Consider the following 19397-nt stretch of genomic DNA (forward strand, 5'->3'; position numbering starts at 1 on the left):
TTATCTACACTGCTGGCCAACAGTATTGGCACCCTGCAATTCTGTCTGATAATACCAAATTTCTCCCAGAAAATGATTGCATTACAAATGCTTTGGTTGTAATATCTTCATTAATTTTGCTTGCAATTAAAAAACATAAAAGACAATGAAAAAAAATTAAATCATTATCATTTTACTCTAAAGTCCAAAAATGGGCCGGACAAAAGTATTGGCACCCTCAGCCTAATATTTGGTAGCACAACCTTTAGACAAAATAACTGCAAAGAACCGCTTCCGGTATCCATCAATGAGTTTCTTACAATGCTTTGCTGGAATTCTGGGCCATTCTTCTTTGGCCAACTGCTCCAGGTTTCTGAGATTTGAAGGGTGCCTTCTCCAAACTGCCATTTTCAGATCTCTCCATAGGTGTTTTTATGGGATTCAGGTCTGGACTGATTGCTAGTCACTTTAGAAGTCTCCAGTGCTTTCTCTCAAACCATTTTCTAGTACTTTTTAAAGTGTGTTTTGGGTCATTGCCCTGCGGGAGGACCCATGACCTCTGAGGGAGACCCAGCTTTTTTACACTGAGCCCCACATTATGCTGCAAAATTTATTGGTAGTCTTCAGACTTCATAATGCTATGCACACAGTCAAGCAGTCCAGTGGCAGAGGCAGCACAACAACCCCAAAACATCAGGGAACCTCAGACGTGTTTGACTTTGGGGACTGTGTTCTTTTCTTTAAAGGCCTCATTTTTTTCCTGTAAATGTAAACTATATGTTGATGCCTTTTCCCATAAAGCTCTACTTTTGTCTCATCTGACCAGAGAACATTCTTCCAAAACGTTTTTGGATTTGTCAGATACGTTTTGGCGAACTCCAGCCAGGCTTTTCTATGTCTAAGCGTCAGAAGTGGGGTCTTCCTGGGTATCCTACCATAAAGTCCCTTTTCATTCAGACACTGACAGATAGTATGGTTTGACACTGTTATACTCTCGGGCTGCAGGACAGCTTGAACTTGTTTGGATGTTAGTTGAGGTTCTTTATCCCCCATCCGCACAATCTTTCGTTGAAATCTTTCGTCAATTTTTCTTTTCCGTCCACATCTAGGGAGGTTAGCCACAGTGCCATGGGCTTTACACTTATTGTTGACACTGCGCACGGTAGACACAGGAACATTCATGTCTTTGGTGATTGACTTGTAGCCTTGAGATTGCCCATGCATCCTCATAATTTTGCTTCTGAACTCCTCAGACAGTTCTTTGGTCTACTTTCTTTTCTCCATGCTTAATGTGGTACACGCAAGGACACAGGACAGAGGTTGAGTCAACTTTAATCCATTTTAACTGGCTGCAAGTTATAGATTTAGTTATATCCACCACCTGTTATGTGCCACAGGTAAGTAAGAGGTGCTGTTAATTACACAAATTAGAGAAGCATCACATGATTTTTCAAAGGGTGCCAATACTTTTGTCCGGCCCATTTTTGGAGTTCCGTGTAAAATGATAATGATTTAATTTGTTTCCCATTCTCTTTTGTGTTTTTCCATTGCAAGCAAAATAAATGAAGATATTACTACCAAAGCATTTGTATTTGCAAACTTTTTCTGGGAGAAATTGAGCATTATCTGACAGAATTGCAGGGGTGCCAATACTTTTGGCCAGCACTGTAAGTCAGAAATGTCAAAGACTGATTTTTTTGTTTTAAGATAAATTACAATCTGTTTTTTTTTTTTTTTTTTTTTTTTTTTTTAAAAGAAAAACCCTGTAACAATAGTTTAGCCAGCATGAGAGTCTATTAAATTAAATAGTGATCTGCAAGTGTCAGTTGGGTAAATAGGAGGCGAAGCAACCATAAAACTGGCCAAAATACAGATGTCAATCAGTCAGAGGGTGAGATAGTGTGAGACTAGTAGCACAAGTTTGGTTTAACGCAAGACTGAATAAATAATTTCTAAATCGAGGGTACACTAAATTTTTCCTGGGTGTCATAGACCTGCCAACATTCATTCTGAATCCTGTACCATTATTTTTTCCGACTGAAGTAGTTCTAACAATGACAAGGTGCATGCTACGCTATTTCTTGCTCTTTGGTACTTTTTTTCTTGGGGTATTTCCCTATTTTGTGAATCATTTTGAACTGACTGTCCTATTCTTAGTAAAGTTGCCGACACTCTTTTATTTTCCAAAGATTGTTGGTGTCCTATCAAGGTTGTTGTCAAGGCACTTGTCAGCTTCGCCTGCAAGAACATATCAAATTTTTTCCTCATGAATAACCCGAGTGTGGCGCTATCACCATCTTCTTTATTCTTTATTGAATTGAAAAGAAAAAAAAAACACTTTTAGGAAACAAAAAAGGAATGCAGCATCCGTTTCCTTTGAGGTTTGGCCTTCACCAGAAGTAAAGAGCGTTGACGCCCTCTAGAGGCAAAATAGCAGCACGGCGCTTTAGTGACAACATTTGGATTGACCAGGAAAACTAGTTTAGTTAACTCATTGGCTGCCAATGACGGCCAATCGATTTTGTCTAGCGCCATCAATGGTGCTTGAACACAAGGGCGTATGTTTGCATCGGAACGGAAGGAACATAGCACTACCAACTTTTCAGGATGCTCAAATTGTCCCCAACAACTTTTAAGTAACCTTGTTTGCATTATACAACCCCTAGCAAAAAGTATGGAATCACCAGTTTCGGACGAGCACTCACTCAGACATTTTATCATGTAGAACAAACTCAGATAAAAAGTTTGAAAAAATGATTAATTACCGGTAGTTCAAAAGCGCAACTCTTTAGCATTTAGACACACTAAAAGAAATGAATAAAAACCATTGTGGTGGTCAGTAAATGTTACTTTTATAGAGCAAGTGCAGGGAAATAAATATGGAATCATTCCATTCTGAGGAAAAATATATGGAGTCATGACAAACAATAAAACAAATAACAATCAGAACACATCTCTAGTATTTAGTGGCATCACCTCTGGCTTTTATAACAGCTTGCAGTCTCTGAGGCATGGACTTAGTGAGTATTCTTCATCAATTTGGTGCCAACTCTCTTTGATTGCAGTTGCCAGATCATCCTTGCAGGTCGGAGACTTGCTGTGGACCTTTTTTTTTTTTTTTTTTTTCAATTTCCACCACAGGTTATCAATAGGGTTGAGATCTGGGCTATTTGCAGGCCATGGCATTGACTGGATGAGTCTTTCTCCAAAGAATGCTTTAACAGTTTAAGCTCTGTGGCATGATGCATTGCATTGTCATCTTGGAAAATGACAAACATATTTTCAAATGAAGGGATAAGAAAGCTGTCTAATATTTCAATGTAAACTTGTGCATTTATTGAAGATTTAACCACAGCCATCTCCCCAGTACCTTTGCCTGACATGCAGCTCCATATAATCAAGGACTGAGGGAATTTTGATGTCTTTGTAAATCTCACTGGAACAGCACCAAACAAAAGTTACAGCATCATCACCTTGTCAGGAGTCAAGAATCTGCATTGGACTCATTTTTTCCCCCAGAATGGAGTGATTCCATATAATTTCCCTGCACTTGCTCTATAAAATTAACATTTACTGACCACCACAATGTTTTTTATTCATTTCTTTTAGAGTTTGTGAATGCTAAAGAGTTGCACTTTTGAATTAATTCATTATTTTTTCAAGCTTTTTATCAGAGTTTGTTCTACATGATAAAATGTCTGAGTGAGTGCTCGTCCGAGACTGGTCATTCCATACTTTTTGCTCGGGGTTGGATAATAAATTCAGTTATAAAGGTAATTTTGATTGTCTTCCCATATGTTGTAATGATAGAATTTACCCTACCATTATTGAGTCAATTATTTTCATTATGTTCAGACTTACATTTATCCCTTTTCACTTGCTGAATGTGCCAGTCTATTATTTCCCCCACAAACGCACGTTTGTTTGGCTGATGATTTGCATTTATTTAAAATGGATTGTTATTTTCTACATTATTTATTTAAAAAATGTTAATTGCAGCCTATGCAGACAATTTTTCAGATAATCATACATTAATCATAATCGAGGGAAAAAGTTTTAATTTTTTGTTGAGTTTGGCCGTGCTTGTGGACAAAAGCGGTAGTGTTTTACCCGAAGGAAGGCTCCATTTTTATTTATTTTTGTTATTCTATATATATAACTTATTTAGACTGGGGTCAGCAACCCATGGCTCTAGAGCCGCATGCGGCTCTTTAATGCTTCCCTAGTGGCTCCCTAAAGCTTTTTCAAAAAAATTTGAAAATGGAAAAAGACGGGGGAGGGAAATATTTTGTTTTAATATGGTTTCTATTGGAGGAGAAATATGACACAGTTTTCTAATTCAATAATATTGTATGAAGTTAAACTTGAGGCTGCATTGTACACCAGAGTAGTCACGTGGTGCATCATTCTCTATAGGATGCACTGCAGGGAAAATAAACATTTAATTATGAAGGCTCATTATGTACAGTATTTGTAGCCAACTTAGTCATTTTGATACTAGACTAATAAAGCTAATCTGGATACATACAGCCTCTATTGCCTTCATTATAAGGCCTACTGTATATAAGGCTTTTTTTTTTTTGGTCCAATATGGCTCTTTCAACATTTTCGGTTGCCGACCCCTGATTATACTAACTTTCACGGGAATTGGTTCAAATGATACACCGTTCAATTCAAACCTTTGCTTTCAAAAACTACTAAAGATACATTTTGAAAACTTTCAGAATATCTGGATTATATTAGCAAATTGAAATTACAATATTTGAACATAACTTGAATTATTTTAACATACACACAAGAAAAACAAATTTGTTAATCATCTCAATTATCCAGGAATGCAAAAAATGAGACTATTCAACATTGTCTATTTCAGGGGTCGGCAACCTTTAACACTCAAAGAGCCGTTTTGACCATGTTTTCACAGAAAAGACAACACTTGGAGCCACACGCACATATTGACACTTGAAATGATTGCATTAGCTTGACTGTATATATAAATATATTATGTGGTCCATATTTCACTGGACAAAGGAGTTTTGGCCTCCTTTTAGTACGCAGAATAAGTGCTCACTTTGTCCACACTTTTATTCACAGAACCCTCTTGCAGTTCATGAATTCACCAACTATGTAAGGTCACAGTTGCCACTTGGAAGGTGTACCTACGAGTATTTTCATCTGTGAATGGCATAACCTGTGTGAGTAACAGTGATCCTGACTTGATTTACGTACTAAATGGAAGATAATAATATCAAATATTCATTTATTTAATATAAAACAGCCACATCAGAGGGTTCAAGGAGCCGCATGTGGCTCTGCAGCCGCGGGTTGCTGACCGCTGCATTAGGGCACAAACTGAACAGAGCTGAACTCAAGGCATGGCAAACTGACTCATTAAAGTCGGCATCCTCCTTATTTGATTTTGTTGTTTAGTTTGTTTAAAGAAAATAAATGTGTCATTGACACAATTTATATCAGCGCTTTGCCCACAAAAAAAAAAAAAAGTCAATCAGCAGCGCATTTTTTTTTTTTTCATTTGAATGAACAGGACATGTCTCATTTGTGTACTGAGAAATTATTTTTATGTTTTACACTCAGAACCTTTATCTAAAAAATTAACAAGTTGTATGTACTTGAAACAGCACAGTTGTAGACTATAGTTAGGTCAGGAAGCTGTAATAAAATATTATTTTTGAAGGAAATAGTCATCCTTTTTTCTTCTTCGTTACTTGCAACATGCCTAAAACAACTTCAAGTTAAATTGTAATTGAAAAAAGTGATTTTATCCGATTAATCATTTAATTAACTGTTCGATTAATCAGTTATTAAAATAATAGTAATAATCATTAGATGCAGCCCTATCACTAACATACTTAAAAAAGTAGCTAAGAATGCCCCCAAACAAAATTGTGGGTTAGAGCCAATTGGGACATGGGTGAGTGGGGGCTGGGCCATTTTTCATTTCACATACCCAAAAAAGAACGGGTAGTTGCGCCCCTGCATGATTAGATTGAAACCAACCACTGTGGTTTAAGTGCAATGGCTGTTATGTCATCATCCTGCCTTTAGATGGCAATGCAGGACAAGGTTTTTCATCTCAGGTGAAGGTCATTATTCCTCCTATCTCGATGGGTAGTCCCAAATGACACAAACGGGAAAAGTGATAAAACAAAAGGAACGAGAGATATTAATGTTAATATTATATTGGCGGAAAACGCAGACAAGGCTAAAAAAGCAGTTTGCAATGCTTATCATTCAGTTCCATTGACGGCGCTAGACATTCAATCCCGACATTCAATCCATTATGACTGGGAGGCCCAGTCAAATATATAGTGCGGAAAACACAGACAAGACTGAAAAAGCAGTTTCTGCTGTTGCATCCCTCTTTTAATTAAACTGCTGTGTTTTAAGCCAAAAGAACAGTTGTGTTTGATAGAACAATATGTCTATATGCTGCCATAGCAGATTCATGCCGCATTAAGCCGTCAAACTATTTTTATTTTGTCTGTTTTACCCTGGAAACCCCCGTTTACAGACATCGCGCATCTGCTTTTGGTTCAACCCAGCCATAAAAAGAAGGGAAGTGATTGTATTTATTATTCAAAATGTCTGTCATTTTTAGCTTTCAATCATTAATTGATGTCTAATATTTCGTTTAAAAAGAAAAAAAACGATTTTAAAAAATTCACCTGTATATTTTAAACTTTTAAAGAAATTACGTCACAATGAAAAAAATGGTGTCTGTAAAAAAAGTCACGGATATCTACCTCATAACTATCGCTTAAATATATTTTTTGGGTTACTGTCGCATTTCCCCCGATAATTTAGATGATAAATAATCGATCCAAACAAAGAAAATTTGAAAAACAACGTTTAAAAGGGTAAATATATGAAAAAGAAGATTTTTGCTTCGCAACCCTTGTTGTATTACCATGTTTCGCCCATAAAATCCCCCCAAAATCCGTCTGTGACCATTCACAGCAGTGTCTTGACACTCGGTGATACATTGTACATTGAGTTTTAGGATCGAAAAGAGGTAAGCACGCGATAATATCTCATTAAAATCATGGCGTCTTTAATTATGCTCTCACGTGCTCTCACCTCCAGTTAGGATTTTGCTGTTTAAAAAAAAAATATATATATATATATATATATTTATTTTTTTAAATGCCGTCCAGTTAAAAAAAAAAATTCCCCCTGAAAATTGACATTTTAAGCTTTCCAATGATGTATCACACATGCATATAGGATAATTTTGAAATTTGGCCAAATTGGGGGTCTCAGAGCAGAACTTCATGTCACCTGAATGTTTTCCACTATATACATATGCAGTACTCACTTTTTACGTCGTGTTTTACAGGGCTTAACCCACGCAGGTTTTGTTGTAGGTGTGAGTTGCCCACTACTTTTGAAGGAATGCACAAGAGCAAATAAACGGGTTACAAATTAGAAACTCAAACTTGATGGAGATTACACTGTTGTACAGCTGTAACTGTATATTTCTCGGTTATTGAAAATTTGTGAATAACGCATCCCCTTTCTTTCTATGAATACACTCGATACTGTACAGTGTGCCACCATCATTGCAAGTGCAAATGAAGACTAAGCATAAATATATTTAATAAATTATAACATATATAGTTTAAATATTTATTGTTATTTGCTTTTCTTGGCTGCTACTGTTGTCTGTTTGGACTAGAAATTGGTTGCATGGAACAACAGCAAATTTAAAATATGCGAGGGATTCCACGAGAAGCAGACACTTATACGTGAAAAAATTTTAAAAAGATTTTCAGATGTGTGTAGTGTACCTTTGACAAATTTACAAAACTGCAAATATATTTCAATTCATCTACTGTATCTGACTGTGTATCAAAATGACTCTGTAAAGTCCTCTGAGACAAACCTGTTGTGATATAGGGCTATACAAATAAGATTGAATTGAATTCTAATATTTTTGCTTATTTTTTAGCGTGGGGTTTTGTCGTGCTGCTTCTGTCTGACAACGATTGACCTGGAAAAAATTAAAAAGGTATCTGACTGCCACTGTTGTTACCTTTTCTGTTGTAAAGAAACAACTTTAGTAAGGGGGAAGTGTAACTAAATTAATAGAAATAAGGTTTGTTATTACTGAAAAAATCTAAAGTGTTCATTCGCTGTCACTGTTTAGCATTTGCGACCGCTAAACAAAAATAGCAATATAAATTACCACCAAGAACAGTCAGAGACGTAAGACAACCAGAGGATATAATATATAAGAAAGACAGGGCATATGGTGGTAAAGGATCGCTTGTTGATACAGGAGAATGTCATTGTCAGTGGCGTAAGGCAATGCACACAAGAAAAAGGTGTCGATAAAAAAGCTACTTCTGGATCAGGTTGGCTCTTTTTCCCGTCTTTTTCAGCCCGCGACACTGAAGCCATCTCTTTAACTAAACATTTCTATGTTCTTCCATCTCGTTACCAGTGAATTTGGCTCCAGGGACATCATTTACAGACAGAATTGGTAGGTTTAGCTCAGTAAACATCTCGTTCGTACAGTATTTACATGCATAACAGTTGCTAAAGTCGTGAATATTAATGAGCAAAAGTGACGTGTTGCATGTAGTACGCTATTAATATACAGAAGTGTGATTGTGAAGATTTCATCTTGTTTTTTATTATTATTAATTTATTACTGTTATAATTATTTTTCGTCTTCGTCGGTCTCTATCACAGGAACCCACTGCACACTCGGTGACTTCCTTACTACAAGTATTCAGGCCACCGGGCTGGAGATACAGGGCTTGAGACTCTTGCCTCCCATTTTGCTCCCCAGAGGTTAATTACATTCACTTTGCCAAGCGTGACTCAAAAAAAAAAAAAAGAAAAAAAAAAAAAAAAAAAAAAAAGAAAAAAGAAAACCCACACGGGCTGACGTCGCTAACAACTAGCCGCCTCTGAGGAAGTCTCTCTTCAAGTATGACGTGTCGCCAACCCGCTTGGTGGACGGCTAATTAAAATGACACAACCCTGGATGCGTGGCAGCGTGCTGAAAACTGGAGCTCCTGCACATTGTCTCGTCAGAGATGAATGCAAGTGGATTCCTCATTTCACAAAGAATGTTGTCTGAGGTCCTCATGCATATTCATTAGGGATTCTGGCAGAATAAGGCCTAGTGGCCAAATTAGAACGCAGTGCATGCGTTTATTTGGTTACATGTATCTCAAGAAGGTCAAGTGACTCGTGTAATACTCTTTCTGTAATTCCAGAAGATGCCACAAGAGGCTGCTAAATCCCTTTGTTTGACAGGCTTCCCCGTTCAAATGGATTGAACATGTTATCAATGGCAGCCAGTGATACTGTAGCCTGGTACTCCAGACTCACCGCTGTTCCAGCTATTGAGTCTGGCCACCATTAAGCGGATAAAATTTCCAGGGCGGAGCAAGCAACAGCAAACATACAGCGGAGTGGACCAATCAGCGACGGGCGGGACGAGGGACTTGCGCGCGGAAGTAAACATACGAGGAGAGTGGAGTTTATTCAACATGGCTAGCGCGTGACAGACTGTTGTCAATGACTTGTGTCGATGTGTTTTTGGTAATTTAAAACTGATTTTACCGTGGATTGGAACATATTCTTGGCTCTCCCGTTCGCCATCTGTGTTGTTGTGGAGACGACTTCCGACGCGGAAGAGTGACGTTGCTCGTTAAGAACATGTCACGCAAATAAACTAATCTGATTTGTCGATTTATTTTGTACTTGCTCGAGAGGCCGTTAATGGGCTGGGTCCCAGACTATACTCTCAGTGTTTGAAAAACACAGGGAGAACAGTCTGGCCGTGCCAGGCAAGCGATACTGTTCCGTGGTACCTCAACATACGAATTTAATTAGTTCCAGGACCTGGTTTGTAACTCAAAACGGTCATCTGTCGAGCGGGATTTTCCCATTAAAATACATTATAATTCAATTAATTTGTTCCACAGTCTCAAAATCTACGCTAAAAGCTATTACACATAGCAAAACATATGGCGGAAAACACAGACAAGACTGAAAAAGCAGTTTCTGCTCTTGCACTCCTCTTTAAAAGGAACTGCTGTATTTTAAGCCAAAAACAACTGTTGTGTTTGATAGGACAATATGTCTATATGCTGCCAAAGGAGATTCATGGCACACGAAGCCTTGAACTATTGTTAATTTGTCCGTTTTACCCTGAAAACCCCCGTTTACAGACGTCGTGCAACCGCGTTTGTTACAACCTCGCCATAAAAAGAAGTTAAGTAATTCACTTAATATTCAAAATGGCTGTCATTTTTAATTTAGAATCATTAATTGATGTATAATATTTCGTTTACAAAAAAAAACAAAAAAAAACGACTTTACAAATTATTCACTCGCATATTTTGAACTTTTACACAAATTATGTCACAATGGAAAATCTGACGTCTGTAAAACAAGTCCCGGATATCTACCTCATAACTATCGCTTATTTGTATTTTTTTGTTTTGTTTTTTGTTTTGTTAATGTCGCATTTTCCCCGAAATGTTAGGTGATAAATAATCGATCCAAACAAAAAAAAATTTGAAAAATAACATTTAAAAGGGTAACTATATGAAAAACAAAATCTCAACCACTCCTTGTTGTCTGCGATTTCTGCATTGCGACCCTTGTTATTTCACCATGCTTCACTTGTAAAATCCCCCCAAAATCCGGCTGTGGCCATTCACAGCTGTGTCTTGACACTCGGTGATACATGCTACAAGGAGTTTTTGGATCGAAACAAGGTAAGTATGCGGTAATATCTCGTTAAAATCGTGGCGTCTTTATTTCTGCTCTCGCGTACTCTAGCCTCCAATTAGGGTTTTGGTGTTTAAATTTTTTGTTTTTGTTTTTTTAAATGCCCTCCTGTTCAAAATTTTTGTTCCCCAAGAAAATAGAGATTTTAAGCTTTCCAAAGATGTATCACACATGCATGTAGGACAATTTTGAAATTTAGCCAAATTGGGGGTCTCAGAGCGAAAGTGTTAAGCTACATTCACACCGGCCGCATCATTTGCTTGTGGCGCGTCGGGTTTCCATTGAAAGTCAATGTAAATGCGCGAACAGGCGCGTCAAGCGATGACGCCAAATCGACTGTCGCGCGTCAAATTTAACGCGCCGCAAGGCGATGGTTTGGTTGAACTTTCTCCGACAGAGTTCGGTGTCGAGGGGGAAGCAGCACATCGAATAAGTTTCTCATTCATGCGACTATAGCTGCCCCGGAGGCGGAAACCTGCCGCTACATCCGGTGAACACAAGTCCAAGTATTTCGAACTACTCAGAAAATGGAAGGCGCTTTGATAATTGCTGTGAGTGACCATCCTGTCCTTTACAACACGACGTTGCCAACATAGAAAGACCGGAACAAGAAGGACGCTGCCTGGAGGGAAATAAGCGATGTGCTCAATGTTTCTGGTATGTACTTAACGCCGCAGCTAATGCAAAAAAGATAGCAAACGCTAAATTACGGGCTACAGTACTTAAAGCCATCAACTTACTACAACTCGGACAAAACGGGAAAACTGCTATGCTTTATTTGTTTACAATTATCTAGCAGAGCAGCGGCGGCTGGTTCGGCGCTGGTGTTGTGCCGAAAAATAGCCGCCCCACGTGAAATATCCCCCCGACGGGAACGCTTATTTATAACGCTTTATTGAGCGTTTATTTTATATTATCTATTTGTTTATTTATTTTATTATTGAGCGTTTTCCACCATATACATTATTAATACAAATCATAATAATTCAATAATGATAATAATAATGTAACGAATCTGTCAGGTTCCGCGAACGCGGAAACAAGGTTGGACTCACAACAGACAAAAAACGACTGAGGGGAGCGTACAAGGGTTTATTAAATACAAAACAAAAACACGCGATCGCGGTAAAAGGGAATAACAAAAGGGTTCCGTGACAAATAGGTCGACGGGGATCAAACAGCGAAAACCAAGCGGAGGGCAGAAAGCCAAAAAGACAAACAAAATTACACTCAATACCTGCACAAGGAAGAGGATCACAAAACTAAGACGTCTGATGAACTCGAAGGCAAATACAAAGCGACTCGAAAACAGTATGTGTTAATGGCGACCAGCAAGGGAAATATCTCGGCGTCCTTCCAGTGGGTCGCCTGCGTCTTTATACTATTGTTGATGAGCAGTGATTAGCTGCAGGTGTGACGTTGAGAACGGCCCACAGCTGGCTCTGCAACAACACAAAATCTGACCAGGAGCAGAACATGACAGAATCGGGTTCCAATGTGGCAGTTGTGTTTTGCATGCTGTTGCAGAACGCACCGTGTGACTGACGACAGACTGAGAGAGGTGTGGAAGAGTTTTTACTGTCTCTTTTCATGTTGATGTTGGCGTTGGCTACGGCGAACAGGAACCATGTTGTGTTGCACAAGTTCTGAAATAAATGATAAAAAATCTGACGAAGCTAGCGACTTCATGCCGATGTTGCAATAATAATAATTGTCACCTAAACTTATATGACTGGCGACCGGAGTAGGACTGTCGAGAACCATATTCCGGCTGTTTTGTTGAGCCAGTTCACTGACATGCACACCTCCCTTTCTATCATTTCCATCTTAATTTTAATGGTAAGCATCACCTTTTTCCCTTTTTCACCACCTGCACTAACCTTCTTGGGACCATTGTTGCTTTCTCTCAGAAAAAAATCTGCCATGCATCTGTCTTGTGGGAAAAAAATGAAATTGTGACGCTCTCATAAATCGTCGTATTTCGAGCATGTCGTCATATGTCCAGACAAATGATGAGTCAAATTTTATGTCGGATGTCGAAAAGATCATATGTTGGTGCGATCCTATGTGTAGGTACCACTGTGTTATGTGATGTAGTCTTGCCTTGAGCACATGGTGGACCTTCGCTTCACATGATTCAGTTATAGAAACTGATATTTCACAATAGAGTAATAGTGTTAATGGCCATCTACACCACTATAAACATAGTTTTCGCTAAATGTTCATAACCAAATCGACAGACATACTAACTGCGAGAGCACCATGCTGCCCTTTCATTTTAGGGAAAAAATGCTTTAGGGAATAGATTTTTACAAAATTATATTAGACCACAATTATTCCCAAACAGGCACAGGGTGTATGAATTCCTATCTTCTTGGGTCCAGATAATGAGAAACGATTTTTGTTGGGTGGGAACCAATAATAAATTGAGCAAGCCCTTAGAACAGGGGTGGGCAAACCGGTCCTCGAGGGCTGCAGTAGGTCCTGGTCTTTGTTCCAACTGATTCAGCACAGACAGTTTAACCAATGAGGTTTCCGTGGAAACAAGAAGCACCTGACTGCAATCAACTGATTGCACTTGTAAAAAAACAGATTGGTGAATGGCTGTCCTCGTGATGGATATGAACAAAAACCCGCACCCACTGCGGCCCTTTGTGGAATAGTTTGCCCACCCCTGCCTTGGAAACATCCCCTTACAACTGCACATCATTGTCTGTCTCCACATTGGCATGCTCTGTGCTCATACCAACCGAGGGTCCTCTAACAAGATCCCAAGTGCCACCCGCACCCGAAGATTTGCAGCATACCGTGGAAAATACGAGGACGCGTTATACAGTGCACTCTGTATGCCACGGGATGACGCGTATCAGAGCGGCTTATTTTAAACGATGCCCATCGCGCTTCTGGCTGTCAGATCATAATGTGGTTTTATGTCTTCAGCAGCGGGACTATAAGTTACTCACCAATGTCTCGTATCATTTTCAACTCCCCGGCATCCAATAACAGCGCTTTTTCGCACCTTCCCGCCAATAAATCCTTATGACTTGTTAACCGTCTCGCCGGGAGATGCTTTCATGCGCAAAGCTCCTCCCGGTTTGATGCATCTCAGCTGCAAAATTTTATGGGTGCAAGGATATTTCTGATGATACAGTAGTAATAGTTACAAATATTCCACAAGGCACTTACAAGGTGTCCATGACCCCGATCAGGACATGAGAGGTTGAAAATGCATAGAGGGGAAAACACTCAGGTGACTTGAAGTTCCGCTCTGAGACCCCCAATTTAGCCAACTTTCAAAATTGTCCGATATGCATGTGTGATACATCATTGGAAAGCTTAAAATCTCATTTTTCTGGGGGGAAGAAAAATTTTTAGCAGGAGGGCATTTTTTAAAAAAAGATATTTTTTTTAAACAGCAAAACCCTATCTGGAGGTGAGCGCACGCGAGAATAGAATTACAGACGCCATGACTTTAACAAGATATTATCACGTACTTACTTTGTTTTGTTAAAAAAAACTCCATGTAGCATGTATCACTGAGTGTCAAGACACAGCTGTGATTGGCCACGGCTGGATTTTTGGGGGATTTTATGGGTGAAACATGGTAATACAACAAGGGTCACGATGCAGAAATCGCAGATATCAAGGAGTGGTCGAGATTTTCTTTTTCATATATTTACCCTTTTAAACGTTTTTTTTCCAACTTTTTTTTTTTTTGTTTGGATTAGGGCTGTCAAAATTATCGCGTTAACGAGCGGTAATTAATTTTTAAAATTAATCCCGTTAAAATATTTGACGCAATTAACGCACAAATGCCCCGCTCAAACATATTAAAATGACAGCACAGTGAAAGGTGTACTTGTTGTGTTTTTTGGAGTTTTGCCGCCCTCTGCTGGCGCTTGGGTGCGACTGATTTTATAGGCTTCAGCACCTATGAGCATTGTGTAAGTAATTATTGACATCAACAATGGCGGGCTACTAGTTTATTTTTTGATTGAAAATTTGACAAATTTTATTAAAACGAAAACATGAAGAGGGGTTTTAATATAAAATTTCTATAACTTGTACTAACATTTATCTTTTAAGAACTACAAGTCTTTATCTATGGATCACTTTAACAGAATGTTAATAATGGTAATGCCATCTTGTTGATTTATTGTTATAATAAAGAAATACAGTACTTATGTACCGTATGTTGAATGTATATATCCATCTTGTGTCTTATCTTTCCATTTCAACAATAATTTCCAGAAAAATATGGCATATTTCGTAGATGGTTTGAATTGGGATTAATTGCTATTAATTAATTTTTAAGCTGTAATTGACTCGATTAAAAATTTTAATCGTTTCACACCCCTAGTTTGGATCAATTATTTATCATCTAACATATCGGAAAAAATGCGACAGTAACAAAAAAAAAATACAATTAAGCGATAGTTATGAGGTAGATATCCATGACTTTTTTTTACAAATGCCATTTTTTTCATTGTGACATAATTTGTTTAAAAGTTTAAAATGTGTGAGTGAATAATTTTTTCAAGTGTTTTTTTTTTTTTTAAACCGAAATATGAGACATTAATGAATGATTCTAAGCTAAAAACGACAGATATTTTGAATAATAAATATAATTCATTACCTTTGTTTTATGGCTGGGTTGAAACAAAAGCGGTTGCACGACGTCTGTAAACGGGGGTTTTCAGGGTAAAACGGACAAATTAAAAATAGTTCGGGGGCTTCATGTGCCATGAATCTGCTATGGCAGCATATAAACATATTGTTCTATTAAACACAACAGTTGTTTTATCTTAAAATACAGCAGTTTATTTTAAAGAGGGGTGCAAGTGCAGAAACTGCTTTTTCAGTCTTGTCTGTGTTTTCCGCCATAGACATATTAGCTACAGATTTGTTTTGCCTCTTCCAAATACTTGACAACTAAAACACACACAGAGATAAGCTTTTAGAAAACCGCTAGACCACTAAAGCCTTAAACTGATTTAGTAAGGCTTTGCAGAAAATGGCATCATTGTTCTTTCATTGGGATTGGTCTGCTACAAGTCATCACTGAGTTGAAAATGGTGTAACAAAATAAATGAAGCCCTTTGCTTCTGTATATCCCCCAATGGTATTTGGAACCAATCTGTGTCCTCGACAGTGAGCTATGAACCGTCATTGGGAACTTGCACTCCAAAATGATTCCCTCAAACCATACCTACATATAAATATTGTTGTTACAGTTACATAAAGAGAAAAAAAAAACAATGGTCCCGTGAATAACCTGGAATGTCAAAATTGCCACATAATGTGGTGTTACTGCCTCATGACGAGGAAATGTATGAAATTAATAGACTATCCTTACATATTGTGATGTTACAGGGCTACCAATCATTTCAAGCTCTAAACTTTTAATGCCATCTACATGCCGTGATAGACAAACGACAGTGCCAAGCACTTGGAGTTTTATCCCCAACCTTTTCATCCCGAGAAGCAGAATCCCAGCCGCAGGGCTTCTCTGTGTAGGATTGGCATTTTCTTGCGGGTGTCAGGTTCCCCGACAACCGAAATATAGAACTTTAATCAGTTCCCTTGGGTAAGTTGTTGGCACAAGATCTAGATTTGATCCCTTGGGCGCTACACGGTTGCTGCTGACTGTACCTCAGGTGAGACACTCAAAAGTTGGGATACCACCGTACATATCAATGATTTCACCATTATAACCCAATTTAAAGAACAAGGGCCTTCTTATTTGGAAAGTTTCATGCATCAACCTTTGTACAGAGGGACATGTGCATACAGATATAATCGGTTCCAGGACCTGGTTTGTAAGTCGAAATGGTCGAATGACGAGCTGGATTTACAAATAAGACTCATTATAATTCGATTAATTCGTTCCACATCCCAAAAACCTACGCTAAATCCTTCATAAATACTGCAGGTCAAATTACAAATAGCAATCACACATAGCAAAACATATAATTAACTACAAATTGGAATAATATAATAATAATAATAATAATAATAACAATCACGTAACTTCCTCAATGTACCATATTTTTCGGACTATAAGTCGCACCTGAGTACAGTGGGGCAAATAAGTATTTAGTCAACCACTAATTGTGCAAGTTCTCCCACTAGAAAATATTAGAGAGGCCTGTAATTGTCAACATGGGTAAACCTCAACCATGAGAGACAGAACGTGGGAAAAAAAACGAAAATCACATTGTTTGATTTTTCAAGAATTTATTTGCAACTCATGGTGGAAAATAAGTATTTGGTCAATACCAAAAGTTCATCTCAATACTTGGTTATATACCCTTTGTTGGCAATAATGGAGGCCAAACATTTTCTGTAACCCTTCACAAGCTTTTCACACACTGTTGCTGGTATTTTGGCCCATTCCTCCATGCAGATCTCCACTAGAGCAGTGATGTTTTGGGGCTGTCGTTGGGCAACACAGACTTTCAACTCCCTCCACAGATTTTCTATGAGGTTGAGATCTGGAGACTGACTAGGCCACTCCAGGACCTTGAAATGCTTCTTACGAAGCCACTCTTTGTTGCCCAGGCTGTGTGTTTGGGATCATTGTCATGATGAAAGACTCAGCCACGTATCATCTTCAATGCCCTTGCTGATGGAAGGAGATTTACACTCAAAATCTCTCGATACGTGGCCCCATTCCTTCTTTCCTTTACACAGATCAGTCGTCCTGGTCCCTTTGCAGAAAAACAGCCCCAAAGCATGATGTTTCCACCCTCATGCTTCACAGTGGGTATGGTGTTCTTCGGTTGCAATTTAGTATTCTTTCTCCTCCAAACACGAGAACCTGTGTTTATACAAAAAAGTTCTATTTTGGTTTCATCTGACCATAACACATTCTCCCAGTCCTCTTCTGGATCATCCAAATGCTCTCTCGCGAACCGCAGACGGGCCTGGACGTGTACTGGTGATATAGTTTTGGGGGAGGGGGGGCACAACATGTTGATGACCGAGAAGCGTAGTGTCAGCAATAAAATTAACTTACAAGAATATTTATAATAATAAATTGAAAATGAGCATTATTTTTTTTTTTTGTTTCTCATCATTCTTGAGGTGAATTCTAAATCAGGCTGCTTAGGACAGCTATACTTTTCGCCAAGATCGCCGTCCATTAAATTTAGTACTCCTGGCAGTGTTTTGCCAATGTATTTACCCTCGTCAAAAATTGTACCCCCTCAGCGGAGCCACTGTGCTGCACGGATTTGCTTGATTTCCATGTTTTGGTGATGTAGTTATCTACGAGGTTTTAAAAGATGGTCCGTCCATCAAAAAATAAAAAACTTTTTTTTTTTCTTCTGTCGTACAACGTAACATACGCACTGAACGTAAAAAAAGGCAAGGTTTTACTGTTTTACTCGTAGGATGACCTATAACTGTTTTTACTGTAATTCAAGTCCTGTATGGAGTTTCTCCAGTTTAATAAACGTGGTTCTTTTCTGGCTTCAATAATTGTTTAAGTCGACATAACTCATAATGAATGTGTGCGCGGTCCCGCGGCCAGTGCATACAATTTTTCGATGGGGGTAACTACATTGCCAAGACACCGGTGGGGGCTCTGTTGTATAATTAGCATCTTTAGTGGAGTAAATTGAAGCTCCGCTCACCATTTTGGCAGTGCTCTCTGGCGGTTCGTGGTCCACATTTTCAATCCTTGGTTCTTCCTCGGTAGTTGTTGTCGCTTTTGAAAGCATAGGTTTGAAAAAAAAAAAAAAAATCTGTCTTGTGTCTTCCTTCCTCGGGTGGTTTTGGCTAAGCAAAGCAAATGGCCGTCTAAGGTGCTAGTCACATTATCAGCTCGAAAAATAATTTTGTGAGGATGTGCGCCCAGTGCAGTTGAATAAGCGATGCACACACAGCGAGTCCATTTCTCTCATCCAAAAGTTACACGCCGCCGCCAAAATAAACTAAACTCAAATGCTCTTTATCCAAATAAAAGTAATAAACCAAAAGACTCAAAACTGTATTCAGAACGGAACAAACAAAATGAGTACATTCCTTTCAAGCACAATGCACTAAGTCACGGTCAAAAACTGTTTTGCCCTCCTAACTACCAACCCCTGTGTCATCATTAGCTGCCATTTTAAGTGTACCGGGGCTGACTCGGCGTCAGTGGAAAGAAATGTTTGACATCTCCTAGTGGCAAGGAGGAAAATTACAATTATAACACAAATCGGGAATATGCCTCAAACAAATTTTGACCCATAATAAAAATAATTTTTTTTGTTCATTTCATTCATTTTGGTTGTTTGTTTTATTGCTTTATAACTTTTATATACAGTTTTTACTGGAAAACTGTTTTAAAATCATATATCGGAAAGTCAATTACATGCAATGACACTTTTCGGCCAACATAGGGGGCTTGGGCTTCCGGGCCCCCCCTCAAACTCTGATTATGGGTAGAAGTGACCATGGTGTGTGACAAGCCGTCGATCGTCGGCTGAGTGACCTTCTCGAACAGGGAGCATTGTTACCCATAAAATTCAAGCCAACTTCTTAATTAATTATTATAATTCTTAATTAATTTAATTAATTATTTATTAATTAAAACGCGTCGCATTATCCCAGCATTTGACATAATACAAAACGTAGTTTACTCACTTCCTCGTCGGTCC

This window comes from Corythoichthys intestinalis, chromosome 18, assembly GCF_030265065.1.
Source record: "Corythoichthys intestinalis isolate RoL2023-P3 chromosome 18, ASM3026506v1, whole genome shotgun sequence".
Taxonomy (NCBI): Eukaryota; Metazoa; Chordata; class Actinopteri; order Syngnathiformes; family Syngnathidae; genus Corythoichthys; species Corythoichthys intestinalis.